The sequence below is a fragment of the Mustela nigripes genome, chromosome 4, assembly GCF_022355385.1.
Source record: "Mustela nigripes isolate SB6536 chromosome 4, MUSNIG.SB6536, whole genome shotgun sequence".
NCBI classification, from domain to species: domain Eukaryota; kingdom Metazoa; phylum Chordata; class Mammalia; order Carnivora; family Mustelidae; genus Mustela; species Mustela nigripes.
The window spans coordinates 154,487,986-154,508,398 of NC_081560.1; the positions used below are offsets into that span (position 1 = coordinate 154,487,986).

The 20,413-nt window shown below is 39.1% G+C and overlaps 1 non-coding gene across 1 annotated transcript; it reads left to right on the top strand.

Moving 5' to 3' along the window:
* Positions 1-5,431: 5,431 nt before the first annotated feature.
* On the top strand, positions 5,432-5,537 carry LOC132016990 (U6 spliceosomal RNA). The gene has a single exon (XR_009404080.1). It is a non-coding gene; the product is annotated as a U6 spliceosomal RNA (small nuclear RNA).
* The last annotated feature ends 14,876 nt before the right edge of the window (positions 5,538-20,413 follow it).

The following is a 20,413-nucleotide window of genomic DNA, read 5'->3' on the forward strand; positions in this document are numbered from 1 at the left end:
CAGGGGGTTAAAGCCTCTGCCTTCGGCTCAGGTCATGATCCCAGGGTCTGGGGATCGAGCCCTGCATCGGGCTCTCTGCTTGGCGGGGAGCCTGCTTCCTCCTCTTTCTCTGCCTGCCTCTCTGCCTACTTGTGATCTCTGTCTGTCAAATAAATAAATAAAATCTTTAAAAAAAAAAAAAAAAGTTATTCTGTTAGAGACATTTAGTTTTTACTTGAAGGAAAGATATGGAAGGAAAAATATCTTCAAGTGAATTCTTAATTGAGTAAGAGGATATAATGTCCATTCATTCATTAAAAAATATTCATTCCACATTGTATCTCGCCAAACACTTGCTCAGTTACTGGGGATATAACAAACCAGATAAAAATCTTGTCCTCTTAAGGGTTGTATTCTGGTTGGAAGAAATACACAATAAACAAAATAGAAAGTATGTCAACGGTGGTAAGGAGTTTAGAGGAAAACGGAGCAGAAGAAGGTATAGTTGCTTCTGGGATGCTACATTTTTACAAAGAGTGATGATGGGCAAATCCCTGGGAAAGTGACTTTAGGACGAAGACCCAAGGAGGGGAGGGCGCCATCCTGTGGACACATCAAGTAAAGCACTCAGGTCAAGGAAACATTCGCGTTTCAGAGATGAACAGCAATCAATTCCTGTGTGTGGAACAGAGTAAGGGAGAACGGAGCAGGGGATGAGGACAAAGGGTGATTTTGGCTGTGACTGTGAGCAGGGTCAGCAGAGGGCCATAAACCGAGAGGAATATAAACAAAGGATAATGATTGGCCTAGTGGTGTGTGCTCTCAAATGCCCTTGTGTCAATAAGGGCCCATCCTCTCAAGGCTCATTATGTACTACTTGAAATTCGTGGCTTATGCTTCAACCATGGCTTCAGCTAAGGGGGAGTGCAAAAAACTGGGGGCTTATAACCACCTATTTCCATGAAATAAATTAGTCCTTCAAAGTAATGACAAACCACATAATTTGAAATAATAAAATACGCTAAAAGAACATGGACAAATAGAGATACAGAAATTATAAGTAGTAAGCTTACAAAAGTCATAAGGTCAATTAAGTGGAAATTGCTAGAAAGCAAGTGGGGAGTTCAAAACCTTAAGATCTGGGATGTTGTGAACCTGATGCTTCTATTAGGTGAAATCCAGGACTCACTGAGTCCAAAGACAGCAGCCTTCCAAGGCGGTTATCACCATGAGGTTCCTTGAAATGGACTGTGTACATCAAAGTGGCCTCACAGCAGCCAGGGCAGGACAGACAAAAATGAGCTGCTAGACAGGGTGTGTAGATGGCTCAGTTGGTTAAGCAACTGCCTTTGGCTCAGGTCATGATCCTGGAGTCCCAGGATGGAGTCCTGCATCAGGCTCTCTGCTCAGTGGGGAGTCTGCTTCTTCCTCTGACCCCTACCCCCTCTCATGCTCTCTCTCTCTCTCTCATGCTCTCTCTCTCAAATAAATTAAAAAATAATTTTTTTTTAAAGTTTCAAAAAGAAGCAGAGCCATGTTGTCCTCAGGCCCAGTTACACATAGTGTAGCCTGGTAGGCAGGACCAGAGTGGCAGTGGACAACTGAGCTTGAGAACCTTGCTGCGGTCATGAAGATAGCTGTTAACTTGATGGAGCATCTTTATCCAAAAATGTGTCATTGCTTCTCCTTTCTCAGCACACAGCATTACCACATCTTCCCACCAGGCCCAGAATGAAAGAGAGCTCACCAACAAGCACAGAGACACACACCTCTAGACCTTCAGGCCTGCTTGCTTTTTCACTGTGGCTACACCCAGTGGTAGACTCGAAAGAGGTAAACCTCTCCAGCCCCAGAAGAACCCAGGAACCAATCCTCATGCCCTAGAATGTCATAGAGCTGGGGAAGGAGGACAAGGGAGAAGCTCTTCTCTGCCGCCAGCATCATCCATCATCTAAGGGGGATTCTTCAAGCCAGCTCATTCAGAGGAGTAGAACTGGACAGACCCTCAAATGTAAATTCCTCATGATCTGAATGGATTGGAGCTCTCTCAAGAGGAAACTAGGGGAATTGGAGGGACTCGGGACCTGGGGGGGAAACACCTGTTTAATCATTTCAGGTTTTTGTCTCCATCGTTACTGGTGTAGAACTTGTCAGATCTAAGAAATGAGAGTTCCTGGAATTAGAGATTGAATCACAGATGAAACCCATTATAAGAGAAAATTAATCTGCTAAGTCCTCCCACAACAAATCCTCAGCCTAGCTGTACTTTCCCCAGTTTCTGAGGCTATTTTAGGGAAAGTCCCTCCTTCCATTCATAGAGTTAACCAACACTGTCTTTCTGATGGCTTGGACCATTTTGGTGATTATGCTACTAGTGGACTAAGACTAATTATTGTACAGAAACAGATGCTTTCTGCCTGGGAAGAGAGGCTTTAACTGCAAAATGGCACACCCTCAGCCCACTGGTGGGTCCCCTGCTTGTCAGGTCAGCACCAGTAAGCTCAGAATTTCTGGTGGAACATGGTACTAGACACTTTTTCTGAGGAGCTCAATGCTGGAAATTGGAGATTAATCCCATTTTATTCCATAGTCACCAGAACTAGGCTATAGACTCAGAGTTCACGCTGTCCCTTTCTCAGCACTGCTAATGCCCTTTAGAGTTGCCTAGCACTTTGCCATTTACAAAGAACTTCTGCATTAATTATTCCCTTTGAGACTGAGACCAACTATGTGAGGTTGTTAAGTGACAAACACATCAGGGGAGTTAAGTGGCTTGCCAAAAGCCATGAGTCTCAGAAGTGGTAGGCCCCTGAACTTCTGACCCCCAGTGGACTCAATCCAGGGAGGAGCCTTGTCCACCAGACCACCCTACTGTTCATGACCTCACTCTGTTAACCTCATCCACTAGTGCCCGGATGTATGCAAATGCCCTTCTTAAAGCATCCACATTGATTGGTCTGCCTATGTAGCTTTTAAAACAGCAAATTGTGGTTTTAGGTATGGTCCAGGCAAATGTGACTACCCCAAATCAGAACAGGTAACACTTCTATTTTCACTCAAATCACTTTTTTTATCAGTACATTTACTTGACAGAACTTTATGGAGGACCTGCTGTGTGACAGTCTTAGTGGGAGCTATGTAAGGCTTTTTATTATTATATAAATATCTTTAAAGAGTATAAATCTTTAAATACCTTTATGAAAGATAAAGATAAATATGTTTATGCTTTAAACAAATATAATAATGATGTGGTGTGGGATTACATAAAATATGTAAATATAAAATGTATAACCACAATAGTACAAGACCAGAAGACTATGAGGTTCTTAGAGTATTTATGAAATGACATAATATTACTTGAAGTAGTCTATAATAAGTTATATACTATAAACTCTAAACTACTAAAATAACACAAAGGAGCCACCACTAAAAATACCAACAAAGAATATGAAATTTTAAAAAATGTAATCCAAAAAAGTCAGAAAAGGAAAAAAGAGGGGCAAAGACAGATGAGACAAATACAGAACAATTAAGATGACAGATTTAAATCTAACAACAATAATAACACTAAATGTCAATGGTTTACATATCAATTCGAAGGCCAAAAATCATCAGATTAAGTCATAAAAACAAGACCCAACTATATGCTCCTCTAAAGAAACGCACTTTAGGGGCACCTGGGTGGCTCAGTGGGTTAGGGCCTCTGCCTTCGGCTCGGGTCATGATCCCAGGGTCCTGGGATTGAGCCCCGCATCCGGCTCTCTGCTCAGCAGGGAGCCTGCTTCCCTCTCTCTCTGCCTGCCTCTCTGCCTACTTGTGGTCTCTGTCAAGTAAATAAAGTCTTTTAAAAAAAAAAATGCACTTTAACAGAAAGAAGATACAAAAAGGTTAAACGTAACAATATACCATGCTAATGCTGATTGGAAAGAATGCTCAAGAGGCTATATTAATATTAGACAAAATAGATTTCAAAAGCAAAGTACCTTACCAGAAATGAAGGTCATTTCAAAGTGATAAATGGATCGATTCATTAAGGAATATAAAAGTCCTAAATATTTGTACACCTAATAATGAAGCTTCAAAATACATAAAGATACAGATAGAAACAAAAATAGTTTTGCAAATAGTAACAGAAAGAGTGGAAAACAGCATACTAGCATTGAATTGAAAGAAAGTTTGACTGAGCTTCCAGGTTGGTGAACACACAGAGATAGGGGAGAGTGGTATGTCTGGAGAGGGCATGCCCTTTCCCCATACCTCACCTTAAGTATCTCTTCATCAGATGGGTGATTTGCATCCTTTATCACATCCTTTAATAAACTGGTAAACATAAAGAAAGTTGGACTGCCTATTATTAATATCAGGTAAAGTACATTTCAGTGCAAAGATTATCACCAGAATTAGTCTTTTCATATTAATCAGAGCATCAATTCTTCATGAGGACAAAACAATCCTAAACATTTATGTACCTAGAGTTTCAAATTATAATCAATAATTGTAAGATCCTTCTCTCAATAACCAATGAAACAAAGAGATAGGAAATACATAAGGATTTAGAAGACCCAAATAAAACTACCAATCAACATCACCTAACTGACATTCATAGTCCATTCAACAGCAAGAGAATCACATTCATTTCAAGTGCACATGGAATAGTTCTCATGAAAGACTACATATGGTCTGGACCATAAAGTAGATTTGATAATGTAAAAGTTTTCTAGTTATGTCAAATATGTCTTCTGGCCATGAAGGAATTAAATTTGAAAATAATTTTTTAAAAAATGCTCTGGAAAATTCTCCAATATTTAAAATTAAATAACACACTTTCTAAATAACCAGTGGGACAAAAAAGAAACTAAAAGAAATTTTAAAAGTGTTTCAAACTGAATGACAATAAAGACAATATACCACAATTTCTGGGATGCCACTAAAATAGTATGTAGGCAGTAATTGATAGCAATAAATGCCTGTTTTAGAAAAGAAGTTTCAAATCAATTTTCTCAGCTTCCACTTCTAAAAATTAGAAAAAGAAGAACAAATTAAACCTAAAGTAAACAAAATCAATGCAACAATAAGGGTCAGAACAACAACAAAAAAATCAATAAAATACAAAACAGAAACCAATAAGAAAACATAAAGAAACCAAAACCAAAAGTAAGTTTTTGGGGGAAAAGCAATGAAATTTCTAAAATTCTAGAAAAACAACTAAAGAAAAAAGGCAAAAGATAAAAATTCTTAATATCAGGAATGAGAGAGGTACTGTCATTACAGATTCTATAGATATAAAAGATATAATAAAAAGATTCAATTGTGAGCAATTTTATGTCAATAAATTTGACAACTTCAATGAAATAGACAATTTCCTTTAAAGACACATATCACCACAACTAACTCAAGAAAAAATAGATAACTTTTTTAAAATCCTTTTATTTATAAAGAAATTGAATTTGTAGTGCTCGCTTCAGCAGCACATATATTAAATTGGAATGATACAGAGAAGATTAGCATGGCCCCTGCACAAGGATGACACGCAAATTCGTGAAGCATTCCATATTAAAAAAAAAGAAAAGAAAAGAAATTGAATTTGTAGTTTAAAACCTTCCTACAAATAAAACTGCATGTCCAGAAGTTTGGTAAAATCTATCACTGGTAAATTCCAGTCAGTGCAATAAGCCAAGGAAGAGGAAAAAAAAGCATCCAGATTGTAAAGGAAGAATAAAAGCTGTCTTTATTCACAAAAAAACATGATCATGCAACCAAAAGTTCCTATTAATCTACAAAGATATTCTTAGAACTATTTAAGAGAGTTTATTCAGTTTGTACAATACAAGATCAATATAAAAATTAATATAAAATTAATATAAAATATATTAATATAAATATAAAATGTATATTAATATATTTATATAAAAATTAATCATATTTCTATGTAGTAGCAATAGAAAATCAGAACTTGAAATTAAAAACCAAAACTATTACCAATAGCATAAAATTATCAAATACTTAGGAATATATGAGAAAAATACAAGAACTATACACTAAAAACTATAAAACATCACTGAAGGAATTACAGAAGATGGAAATAAATGGAGAGGCTGAACATGTACTTCAATCAGAAGACTCCATAGTGTGAAAACATCAATTCTTCCCAAACTGATCTATAAATACAGCACACTATCCAAATCTAAATTCTATTCATATGAAAATGCAAAGGACAAGACAATAGCCAAAACAACTTTGAAAACAAAGGACTTGATTCACAACTCATTATAAAGTTAAAATAATCCAGAGAGTGTGGTATCAGTGTAAAGGCACTAAGGAGAGATCCGTATATCTGAATAAAGACCAGAAATATAGACAATTGATTTTTAACCAAGGTGCCCAGACAATACAACGGATAAAAGATAGTTAACTCAGCAAATAGGGCTGAAACAATTAGACAGTCATATGCAAAAATAATAGTAATAATAACCTATCCCATTCCTTGTGCCAGATGCAAAAGTTAACTGACAAAATGAACCATAGACTTAAATTTTAAACCTGAAACTATATTGGGGCACCTGGGAGTCAGTCGGTTGAGCATCTGACTCTTGGTTTTAGCTCAGGTCATGATCTCAGGGTCCTGAGATTGAGACCAGCGTCCAGCTTCATGCTCAATATGAGATCTGCTTGGGAATCTCTCTCTCTCCCACTTGTGCTCTCTCTCTCTCGCTCCCTCTAAAATAAATAAATATTTTTAAAATGATAATAAATAAAACATAAAACTATAACACTTACAGAAGAAACATAGGAGAAAATCTTTGTGACCTTGATTTAGACAAGAATTTCTTACCATGATCTGTAAAATAAAATACTGATGAATTTGACCTCATCAAACTTAAGAATTTCTGCTCTTAAGGGAAAGCAGAGCCTAAAAAGATGCTTAAGAGTATAAAAAGGTTAAATACAGACTAGGAGAAAATATTTGCAAATAATAGCTTTGCAAATAATAACTCAATAATGAGAAAGCAAAAAACTCAATTTAAAAAAAAAAGAAAGCTAAATGTTTGAACAAACATTTCATCAAAAAGTAGGTGAGGAGGTAACACAGAGTAGCTGGAAAGTACATCTTAGAGTTGTACTTGCCTCTTAGAGTTAGCGGAAGGTAAAAGAAGTCAAGGAGTCTGACAAGTCAAGTAGTACAAAGATTAATAATAATATAAAATTGGTGTATAAAATTCAAAGCTTAGGAAAAGAGAGGGTAGAGAAGTGATTTCTATAATTTCCATATTGCTCAAAGTAAGACACCAACCGATAGTATCTAAAGAAAAAGATGACTAAGGTTTTTATTACAGAAACCATTGGCATAGAGGTGTTAATAGGACACACACAAATCTTCCTGAATACAAAAGTCAATACCCAATAAAAGACAACTAAAACATGGCATGTCAAACTGAGATTGAACATGTCATCCATATCAATAAATAGAAAGGGTTTACCTTAAAAGAAAAGTTTTATCAAGTTGACTAGCAAAGCAAAACCCAAATCTGTGCTCTAGAAAAGAAAGACAAGTAACAAAGACATTCAGAAAGGATAAAAGTTAAAGGATAAGAGAATTCATACTAGACATATCTGCTATCAAAGTAGAATTCTAGCCAAAACACAATAAACAGGATAAGAAAAATACCTTTTAATGCTAAAGGCTATAATTCATAATGAAAATAAAGTAGTTATTAATATCTATGCACCTGATACCACATCGAGTTTGCCAAGCAGATGTTATAGGAGAAGAAAGGAGAAATATGTAGACACATGCTAGAGACTATAGAATACAGATGAGCTATAGTCAGAGAAAAAAAAATCTTAATAGTAAATATCTACAGCAATAAAAATAAATAGGAAAAAATAAAACTAATGTTTTCACTGGGGAATTTAGCAATCTTGGATACTCAGATAATCCCCATCTACTTAAACTATTACAGAACATGAGGGTAAACATTACAATTTCCAAACTCTTTTTATAAAGCAAATTTAATATAGATATCAATACCTGATAAATTCTGCCCTAAAAATAAAACTATAAATCAGTCTGACTTATAAATGCTAATAATAAAATCTTAAATAAAATACGAGCAAACCATATATTAAGAAAATGTTGAAGCGCCTGGGGGGCTCAGTTGGTTGACCAATGACCCCTGATTTTGGCTCAGGTCATGGTCTCAGCAGGGAGTCTGCTTGAGATTCTTTCTCTCCCTCTGCCCCTCTCCCCCTCCCCCACACTCACTCTCTCATACTCTTTCTCTCTCTCTCAAATAAATTAATTAATTTTAAAAAAGAAAGAAAGAAAATGCCATCGTGGCCAAATGGGATTCACTCCAGGAAAGAAATCAATATTAGCTTAATTATGTTAATATGTAATTCCATATGTAGATATCCATATCTATAAGAAAACAATTACATCATTTCTGCAGATGTTGTGCCAGTTTTCCTATCTCCGTGCTGTGCTGGGATCTTGCAAACTCTGCTCCTGCTTGACCCGCTCTGCAAGTGCTGCAGAGAGAGTGCAAAGCTAAGAGATGGGAGGCAGAGGTTTGCTCCTTTCTATCTGCCTCTCTTCCTGCCCATATCATCTCCATCTTGTTTCTTCACCTCACAGATGGTGTGGTTTTTCTAGCAGCAGCTTTTGAATTCAGTTTGCTCTTTTTCCAGACCTTGCTCATCCAGTCCACCAGGGCCCCCTTCCCAGAGGTATGGGTCCTGCTTCTCAGAGTCCCTTCTCTGAGTTCAGGTGCTGGCACCAGCCAAGTAGTGGGCTCCTCAGAGGTCTGAATTCCATGGGATCTATCCTCTTCCCTGTGTTCTTCCAGCCCTAGGTGTGGTAGCTACTTCCTTCAGTTCCTGCTACCTCCCAGATGCCTTAGTAGTCCTTTTGTCTTTTCTATTAGTTAACAGTTATTTATGTTAAATTCTCTTTATTAAGAATTTCTCATGGCCACATACAGAAAAATGAAACTGGGCCATTTCCTAACACCATACACAAAAATAGACTCAAAATGGATGAAGGACCTTAATGTGAGACCGGAATCCATCAAAATCCTAGAGAAGAACACAAGCAAAAACATCTTTGACCTTGGCTGCAGCAACTTCTTGCTAGAGACCTCTCCAAAGGCAAGGGAAACAAAGGCAAAAATGAACAACTGGGACCTCATCAAGATAAAAAGCTTTTGCACAACAAAGGAAACAGTCAACAAAACCAGAGACAACCAACAGAATGAGAGAAGTATTTGCAAATGATATATCAGATAAAGGGCCAGTCTCTAAAATCAAAAAGAATGTATCAAATTCAATACCCAAAGAACAAATAATCCAATCAAGAAATGGGCAGAAGACATGAACAGACATTTCCCCAAAGAAGACATACAAATGGCCAACAAACACATAATACTCAACATCGCTTGGCATCAGGGAAATCCAAATCAAAACCACAGCGAGATACTACCTCACACCAGTCAGAATGGCTAAAATTAACAAGTCATAAATGACAGAGGTCGGCGAGGATGTGGAGAAAAGGGAACCCTCTTACACTGTTGGTGGGAATGCAAGTTGGTGCAGCCACTTTGGAAAACAGTATGGAGATTCCTCAAAAAGTTGAAAATAGAGCTACCCTACGACCCAGCAATCACATTACTGGATGTTAACCCCAAAGATACAAATATAGTGATCCAAAGGGGCACGTGCAACCAAATGTTTATAGGAGCAATGTCCACAATAGCCAAATTATGGAAAAAGCCCAGTTGTCCATCAACAGATGAATGATAAAGAAGATGTGGTACATATGTGCAATGGAATACTATGCAGCCATCAAAAGAAATGAAATCTTGCCATTTGCAATAATGTGGATGAAACTAGAGGCTGTTATGCTAAGCAAAATAAGTCAGTCAGAAAAAGACGAGTATCATATGATCTCACTCATATGTGTAATCTAAGAAACAAAACAGAGGATCATAGGGAAAGAGAGGAACAAATAAAACATGGCAAAATCAGAGAGGGAGACAAACCATAAGAGACCCTTAATAGGAAACAAACTGAGGGCTGCTTGAGGGGAAGGAGGTAGAGGGACAGAGTAACTAGGTGATGTACATTGGGGAAGGTATGTGTTTTAATGAGCACTGGGTATTATATAAGGCTAATAAATCATTGACCTCTACTTCTGAAACCAATAATACACTATATGTTTATTAATTGAATTTAAATTAAAAATATATAAAAATAACAGGCATGGTTTCTGTGTCCATTTGCCAAAATCTGACACCCATTTCTGATTTTAGAAAGTATTTTTTAAAAAAAGAAAATTTTCAATTAAGGAAGAATTGAAGGACATCTGATTTCCTATACATGCAGCTCCACCCCAGAGCCAGTATATTACTGAGTGGGGACTAGAGTTTCCTCCACTGCCCCTTGTGTTGGAAGTGGTAGACAAAGCAACTAGACAAAAGTCTAGATGCCATATCCTGATGTGAACCAATCTCAAGAACATGGGGGAAAGAGCGAGAAGTATAATAGTAAATACAGTATCTACCTTTTATATAAGAAATAGATGGAAATACAGGCATAAATGTATCTTCTCAAAGCTACAAAAGGAAATACTGAAAAAATGAACCAAGAACTCATTTTTAAAATGTGTTAAATAAAGAAGGAAGGAGAAATGAGGTAGAGAGGATAAATGGAAACTAGATTTCTCAGAATACACCCAGCTACAGTTTTGACTATGGGAACATGTTTATGTTATATATGGGAATATATATTTTTTTAAGTGAAATTGAAAGCAATTCCTGAAACAAATAAACCTAATTATCTAGCTTGTTGCTTTTGGTGACATGAGAACATTATATGACTTTTAAGTGTTGCTGGTTCCAAACATGCTTCCTCTGCTGCAATCCACATCAGCAAAAGGATCCCCCGAGCCATACCCTTCTTGCCACTCATCTCCAAACTGAAGTCTCACAAGGGTGCATCCAATTGGCAGACCAAACAGCCCATCTGGAATCCTAAATACAATGGTAACTGAGAAATACGGTTTTCAGCTTTCTATAGTCTCCGCATAGGACTGAGTGCTAGCTAGAGATTGGAAAATGAATTAAACAAATCAATCCATACTATTATCTTGTAAACCCGGGCCCTTCACATGTCTTTGATTAGCCTCTTGAAGACTTGGTTTGGTAGCAACGTAGGAATTTTTTAAGAAGACACATTCTAGAAATCCATTACAAAATTATACCTAGTAGCTAAAAGTTGTGTCTTAGGTCTCTTATACGTTCAGAGTCTGTGAGGAAAAAGACTAGTTGTAAAATACCTACTGTGCCCCAGACAGCAGGGTCACGTAGTCATTTGGGCAATCCCGCCATGACTGCAGCTCATACTCAGACGGCTCTCTTTTGGAAGGGGAGTATATAATTTGTTGCTCTCTCAATTATCTTAACAGGATGATAGTTTTATTATTATTAATACCCCCCAAATTCCATTCTTATAAATTCCCCTAGGAATACCCTTTAAAATTTGTCTGGATGACAAAGGGAAAGAAAAGCTAAGCTTCTAAAAATAAAAACATCCAATATCTCTAGACCCAGCTATGGATCAGCCCCAAATCACCCGCAGTAGTTTCAGCTATCAGAGAGCCAATCCCAGCTGTGATGCCCATTCAAAAATAGTTGTTGGCCAATGAATTTCTTATTAGCTCAATTTCCTGACCCAAGTTCTGTCATTATATTATGTGTGTGAGTAAATGCCCTGAGTATACACACATCACACACACACACACTATTCTTCACAGTATTGCGAATAAACAACACAGAGCTGAATAATCTCTGATTTTACTTGCTGGCTGTGTACCCTCAGACAAGCTTTTCAACCTCTCTGTGCCATAGTCTCCTCATCTATAAAATGAAGGTAACAATTGTTCCTAATATTTATTATGAGAATTAAATGAGTTAGTAAAAATAAAATGCTCTGAAGGCTGTCTGACACATAGGAAGTACTATATCATGGCTAATTATTGTCCTTGTCATTATGCTTATTACCACTGTTACTCTGTCTTAGCAGGCATCAAAGATAACAGACTCTAAATATGTTCAGTATTCATGGACCACAAATACTGGCAGAATTTCTGAATGCTGAATCCCCTTTGAAGAAAAAAAGGAAAATGGTGCCTATCTAGCAAAAAATACAACACTGGAATTTCTTATTAATGCACAAAGGAGAAAAAGAAAGAAAATAATTTTCCATAGCACAGAGCTGCAAACTGAGAAGACAGGTCAACACAGGCCTGCTTGCTTTGGCTATGGTGATGACCTGTTGTTCCCTGAGAGTGGACTCTAGGTGCCTATTTCACCCAACATTGCTCTTTGGAATGGAAACATGGAAACGTGGTAATTAAAAGTATATCTGACTGGGGCACCGGGTGGGTCAGTCGGTTAAGTGGACAGCTCTTGATTTTGGCTCAGGTCATGATCTCAGGGTTGTGAGATCAGCCCAGAGTCAGGCTCCATACTCAAGTGGGGAGTCTGCTTGAGATTCTCTCTCCCTCCTCCTCTACTCCTCCCCTCAACTCCCTCAACTCTCTCTCTCTCAAATAAATAAATAAATAAAATGCTTTACAATACATTAATTATTTATTTATATTTATGTTCATTTACGTCCCACTGACTAAATAAAGATGGTATTTTCCCCAGCTGTGATCACTCAGCCCAGGCTTCTCTCTACCCCACCAGCTAGATCTGGACATCATTCGTTGCTCAGAAGTAACAGATCCTGGTCCTCTGACAGGTCACAGAGGCCGGACCATCCAACCAGCCAACTCAGAAGCAAAGGAGTCACTACCTTAAGCACATTAATAAAATCTATTAAAATTAGAATGTGAGAGGAAGGCCTCCTGTGTTGACACTCTCTTAAATCCTGATACCTCAAAATGTAGGAACTGCAGTAAGTGAAAGGAGATGGAAAAAGATAGTCAATCATCAAATCTCTCTGGTAATTGGGGCAAGGTGAGGTTGGGAGAGGGATCAGAGTAGAAGTAGTCATATTGTCTCTACAGGATGGCATCTACATCCACTTTGCAATGGGACACTCCTTTCCCTGTGGTTATTTCTAAAATTAAAAATAGAATTAAAAGGCCAAGACCTAGAAATAAATGCAAAGGATTTAAAAATCACAGGCAAAGCTCAGAAGACCTATTTAGTCACATTTAGACTTGTAGGTGAGAAAGCCCCACATCGGGCTTTCTGCTCAACAGGGAGCCTGCTTCTTCCTCTCTCTCTGCCTACTTGTGATCTCTGTCTGTCAAATAAATAAATTTTTTAAATCTTTTTAAAAAATAAATAAATAAATAAAAAGAAAGATCTTTGGGTATAGAAGGGGCACGTGCACCCGAATGTTTATAGCAGCAATGTTCACAATAGCCAAACTACGGAAAGAACCTAGATGTCCATCAACAGATGAATGGATAAAGAAGATGTGGTATATATATATATACAATGGAATACTATGCAGCCATCGAAAGAAATGAAATCTTGCCATTTGCAATGACGTGGATGGATCTAAAGGGTATTGGGCTGAGTGAAATCAATCAGAGAAAGACAGTTATCATGAGGAATTATGAGGAATTTGAGATGCAGAGCAAGGAGCTGTGGGGGGTAGGGAAGAAAAAAATGAAACAAGATGGGATCGGGAGGGAGACAAACCATAAGAGACTCTTAATCTCACAAAACAAACTGAGGGTTGCTGGAGGATGAGGGGTATGGAGAGGGTGGTTGGGTTATGGACATTGGGGAGGGTATGTGCTATGGTGAGTCCTGTGAAATTGTAATCTTTTTTTTTTTAAGATTTTATTTGTTTATTTGACAGAGATTACAAGTAGACAGAGAGGCAGGCAGAGAGAGAGAGAGGGAAGCAGGCTCCCCGCTGAGCAGAGAGCCCAATGCGGGACTTGATCCCGGGACCCTGGGACCATGACCTGAGCGGAAGGCAGTGGCCTAACCCACTGAGCCACCCAGGCGCTCTGAAATGTGTAATCTTGATGATTCACAGACCTGTACCCTTGGGAAAAATAGTAAATTTTATGTTAATTTAAAAAATAAATAATTTTTTTAAAAGATCTTTGGGTATAAAACATATCAAGCAATCCTTAGTAAAGGAATGCCTAGAAAATCTATATAAAAGAAATAGGGATTGGAATAAAAGAAATGGGAAGTTAGAGGGCCTATAATCTTTTTCATGAAATATGGATTATGCTTACATATTTTCATGAAATATGCTTACTTGAAGAGTCAATAAAAGTCAAATTTTTTAAAAGAATTATTTATTTATTTGAAAGAGTGTGCAAGCGTTGCGGGGGAAGCACAGGCAGAGGGAGAGGGAAACTCAAGGAGACCCCACACTGAACACAGAGCCTCATGTGGGGATTGATCTCAAGATCCTGAGATCACGATCTGAACCAAAACCAAGAGTCAGATGCTTAACCGACTGGACCACCCAGGCACCCCAGAGTCAACTTTTAATATGTGTCTTTGGGATCCCCCAAGTATAGGATTGTTTTATATGCTTGCTTTGTACAGTTCTCTTTGTTGTTGATATATCCCACACACTTATTCTTATAGCAGACATATATCGCCTTATTTGTATCATCTGTCATTTTCTGTGTTGTGTGTAGAGGGACTGAGACCCTGCATATGTAGCTTCTATCTACAGCAAAAAGGGAAACATAAAGAAAAAAGAAAGAAACCTCTTTGTAGAGAAAAAAGGACTCACCACTCTTTATTAATTATAAGACATCTATTAACTATAAGACATTTTTATTAACCATAAGACAGCTATCTCTAAAGTTGATAATTTTTGTTGAACAAGCATTAATATGGTTATAGAGATATGTAATGCAAAATTGCATAGAAAGTAAGAATGTAAACAAATGAAGAAAAGTCAGCATTTCTCCTTAGGCTTTTCAGAAATCACACAAAAGCAAGAAGTTGAAGCAATAAACACAACTGAAAACCCCATCCTTGAAACAGTAGGGAAAATGCCAAAGTTATGAAGCACAAAGTCGGAAGGTCTTCTGGAAGCACTTAAGGTCAAACACAGGACAACACAAAAAGAAATGCACTCTGCAGATGCAAATCTTTAAAAATAAAAATCAGCAGAAGCAGAGTTCTCCTGGGTAATGGACCCAAATTGAGGTGCAAGCTCCATTACTGATTGTTTCCATGGGGCTGGGTGCAGGCCTGGTGAAAGGAGCAGCAGCCCCCCAACCCGGGACCTGGTTTGGACCCTGGGAGGCTGAACTCACACAACTGAGCCATATTTGCAGGAAGCAAACCGTCCACAAGGCAAGGCAGAGGATAAGCATGAAAATGAAACATGAATAACTATTTAGCTCCCCTTCTTTTTGAGGTGAGAAGAAGGAAAGGAGTGATGGCCAAAATATAAAAACCTTGTTCTCAGAGAGAGATGAGAAAGAAAGCTACCAATAGTGCAACAGAAAAGGAAGCAAATGACATGGTTCGCAGAAACAAAAATGCAAACGCTTCCAAATATGTAAGAATAGTTTCAATCTCTTAAAAGGAATGTAAAGTAAAGCTACAGGGTTATTTCTCACTTACAAGATTGGCAAAATTCAAAAACTGGCAGCAAACAGTGCGATCGAGAGTGTGGGAACGCGGACAGCAGGGGTGATTGAGAGCAAGCCAGCAATCGCTACCAACATGGGCAATCCTTTGACCCAATAACGCCACTTCTAGGAAGTGAGAAATAGCATTTTTTTAAACATCAAAAGAGTGGAAACCATCTAAATATTTATAATGGGGGACTGAATAAACTATGATGCAATCAAATAGTGGACTATTATGCAAGTTTTTAAAAGAATGAAGCAGATCCATACATACCAAATGGAAGGCTCTCCAAGATACAGTATCAAGTTTAAAAAAAAAAAAAAAAAGATCCAGAAAGGTATTTTGCTACCACTTGCATATGAAAACATAAATAAGGGTGTGCCTGGGTGGCTCAGCCGGTTAAGCCTCTGTCTTCAGCTTAGGTCATGATCTCAGGGTCCTGCAGTCAAGCCCCACATCGGGATCTCTGTTCAGCGGGGAGCCTGCTTCTCCCTCTCTCTCTGCCTGTCTCTGTGCCTACTTGTGATCGCTCTCTGTCAAATAAGTAAATAAAATCCTTAAAAAAAAAAAAAAAAGAAAAGGAAAGAAAACATAAATAGGGGCGCCTGGGTGGCTCAGTGGGTTAAAGCCTCTGCCTTCAGCTCAGGTCATGATCCCAGGGTCCTGGGATCGAGCCCGACATCGGGCCTCTCTGCTCAGCGGGGAGGAGTCGGCTTCCCCTCCTCTCTCTCTCTGCCTGCCGCTCTGCCTACTTGTGATCTGTCTGTCAAATAAATAAATAAGTAAATAATCTTTTAAAAAACATAAATAAATACAAAAATGCAAACATATATACATACATAATTGCTTATGTGTGTAAAGAATAACTTCGGAGGTTGGCAGCAGCTGACTCCATGTAGCAAGAGGAAAATAGGTGGCACAAAGACTAAAACAGGAGTCCCCCAAACTATTAAAAATTGTGGGGGTGGGGTGTGCAAACACGGGTATGCACGTGCATATGAATAAAAGAAACACTGAAAATTCCCACAAAGCACTCACTGCAGTTCTCTCTGTATTACAAGATTAGAAGTGATTTTTTTTTTTTTAGGGTCACCTGGGTGACTCAGTCGCCTTTGGCATAGGTCACAATCCCAGGGTCCTGGAATCAAGGCCATGTCAGGCTCCTTGCTCAGCAGGGAACGAGCTTCTCCCCAGCCTGCCGCTCGCCCTGCTTGTGCTTGCTCTCTCCCTCCCTCTGTCAAATAAATAAATAAAATCTTTTAAAATAATAATAATAATAATTTTTTTAAATAGGCTCCACACCCAACATGGAGCTTGGACTCACAACCTGGAGATCAAGAGTCACAGCCCTCCCCCCCACCAACTGAGCTAGCCAGGTGCATGCCCTGAGGTGATTTTTTTTATGCCACGGTGGCATAAAGTGCCACAACAGGATTTGTTTTCCTCCTAAAATTCTCAATTACCCCCACCAAACAAAAATACCTGGTCAGTTTACTCAGTGAAAACCCATCTTTTGCTTATGTGGCTCTCTTGGTGGTCCAGGCCAGTCCCTGGAATCCCCAGCTGTCCATGCTCAGGGAAGCCAGGTAGACCAGCAGCCCCATGCCCCCTGGGCTCCACAAGGCCCTGCAGGCCAAAGTATTTGGGGGCAGAGTTCCACTTATTGTTTCCCTCAGGTAAAGGACTCCCCCAAATGGTACTGCTATCGGAATTAAAGTCTTGGAGCTATTTTGGTTGCATTCCTGGCCTTAAGAGACAGGTTTCCTGTTAATACTGTTTTGACTGAGATTGTTTGGGTCTCTCCAGCAGGAGACCAGATTTAGATCAAACGCACAGGATTCTCCTGCTGAAACAAGAAGAGGCTGCAACACCCAGGGAAATCAAACTCCCCGTTTTCATAGGGTGGGAAACGGGATTGGGACAGTTTCTCTTCTGTCCTAAGAGGCCTCAGTGAAGAAAGGCCCGCCTGCCCGGAGCCACAGAAAGCCAAGGCTACTGTCCCAGCACCTTAGAGGTCAAAGCATCCTGGCCCCCCCTTCAAGGAAAGGCAAGTCCCCTCTTTGAGGCCCTGGGCCAAAGTCAGGAGGCCCACACACCTATAGTCCAAGCACCAGCCCTGGCAGGGTCCCTGCATGGAGACTCCCCAAGGGCTTTTTAGGGCCTGCCACTGGCAAGCAGCTACGTAACCAGACAGCCAGGAAATCTGGGAATATGGAATAAAAGAAAACATGATCCAGACTCTGTCCTATTCCCTCTCAGACTTGATCAACCTAGCAGATGCCCCTAGGCACTGATACTGGGCCTAAGCATCCCAAGGTCTGAGTTCTTCATTCCCAAAAAGAAAAAAGAGGGTGCTCCCCAGAGCAGAATGCACTGAGCAGACCTATCTGCCCAGCCTGAGTGGGGAGAGAAGAACCCTACATGTGCACACACCTCTGCAAAATGGCTCTCAGGCTACTACATCCTGGGGTAAGCCAGGTCCCTAAGGCAGGCAGGACGGTACCAAGTTGGTAGTCAGAGACCCTGAGTGCTTCAGTGGGACCTACTCTTTATTCCATAAAGAGTAGTATTTGGACTCCATGCTCCCTTTGCCAGGACTGGGAGAGTGACAGCAGAGTCTGAATTTTCACCAAAAAAAAATTTTTTTTCACAGAGCAGGTCCTGATTAACAGTGAAACCTTCGAAATGGGCTGGAAGTAGGCTATAACCAACTGACATTTTGTTTTTAAAAGAATCAGGCCGATTTGTTTCCAAGTCCCTTCCCTTTGAATCTTTGTTTGCATGTGGACCTGGGAACCAGCATCTACAGCCTCTTTCCTAATGAAATCTTAAATCATCCAGGTGACTCAGGGACTGTAGCCCATACCGCCCAGCCCGGGCCTCTCAAAAAAGCACGCAACTCTTTAACCTGGAGTCTGAAAGTTGCCATCCACCAGCAGTAAACAAACAGCAGTCAAAGGACTAAAATACAGTGCTCTTTTTTTTTTTCTGAGACCAGGGGAACCTGGCCAACATGCCTTCTCCTCCCATTGTAGATGACAAACTATGAAGAAAAGTCTTGGCGTTTGGCAAAAGTTCCCCTTCCATTGTAAAGCTAATAAAAGAAAACCATGTGTTCAAACACGTCAGCCTTTTGCTAACAACCCTGCATCACTGGGCTCCAAATGTCAGAGAAATATCCATGCTTTAGTTAAGCAAGGAGACAAAAATAATGTGGCAGGGTAAAAAGAATTCAGATTTCAGGAGACTGGTTCCACAACAAATATGTAGGTGAAAATGCCTTTTTACCCAATCTAACTAAAGTCTGAACTCTTTTTATAAGTGCTCCCCTCCCCAACTCGAAGCTCCATGTTCCTGGGGATGTTGACTCCACCTCCAGGACAAGGGTGGGCCAGATAGTCTGAAGTCCCCCAGTTGACTCCATTCCCTGTACCTGCCATTAGCTTTCAGGGTTAGTTCAGCCATGTAACCTGAGCAGCCCAAGCAGTGTATGTCTCATGACAACTGCTGAGAATGTTGGACCAAGAGTCTCCGCCCTTCCTCTGAAATCAGAATATGGAGAGGTAAAGCCTGGAACATTTGCCACCAGGAGGAAAACAGTATAAGAATTAAGCCCACAGGAATGCAGACTAGTGCAGCCACTCTGGGAAAAGGTATGGAAGTTCCTCAAAAAGTTAAAAATATTTTTAACAGGAGGAACTTTGAGTGTGCTCATCTAGAACAATTACCAAATAGCAAATGAAGAACTCACGGTGCACGACATCGTGTACAGAATGCTGCCGTTTTTGTAAAAAGGAGGAAATAGGGGTGCATACTGGTTCATAGGTTCAAAAATGGACCTGTAAGGATGGCATGGTCCTTCTAGTACAGACACTTGATGATTGTCCATTTTGTGTGGAGGGACTTATTATTGTATACATCTTACACCTCTTGAATTGTAAACTAGATAGAAGATTTCTACTCGAAAAATAAATAAAACTAAATAAAGGCAGAATATGGCTACCAATGGAAAAAAAAAAGTTTAAAAGCGAACTACCCTATCATTCAGCAATCACACACTACTGGGTATTTACCCAAAGAATACAAAAATACTGATTCAAAGGAATACCTGCACCCCAATGTTTATAGCAGCATATTTGCAATAGCCAAGACATGGAAGCAGTCCAAGTGTCCACAGATGGATGGACTGATAAAGTGGTATATATAATATATAAAATGTAATATTACTCAGCCATAAAAAAGAATGAAATCTTGCCATTTGCAATGACATGGATGGAGCTAGAGAATATTATGCTAAGCAAAATAAGTCAATCAGAGAAAGACAAACACCATATGATTTCACTCATTTGTGGAATTTAAGAAACAAAACAAGCAAGCAAAGGCAAAAAGAGAGAGAGAGAAACCAAGAAACAGACCCTAAACTATAAAGAACACACTGATGGTTACCAGAGCAGAGGTGGGTGGGGGGATGGGTGAAATAGGTGATGGGGATTAGGGAGTATACTTGTGATGAGCACCAGATTATTATGGAATTGTTGAATCACTATATTGTTCACCAAAAAGTAATATAACATTGTATATTAACTAACTGGAATTAAAATAAAAACTTAAAAAAAAAAGAATTAAGCCCACAGTTGGTGAGTATCTAAAAATGGTGCAATAGCTATGGAAAAGTCTGGTGGTTCCTCAAAAAATTATAAATCATACAATTACCATATGACCCAGCACCTCCACCTCTGAGTATAAGTCCAAAAGAAATGAAAGTGGGGACTCAAACAGATATTCAGTTACCCATGTTC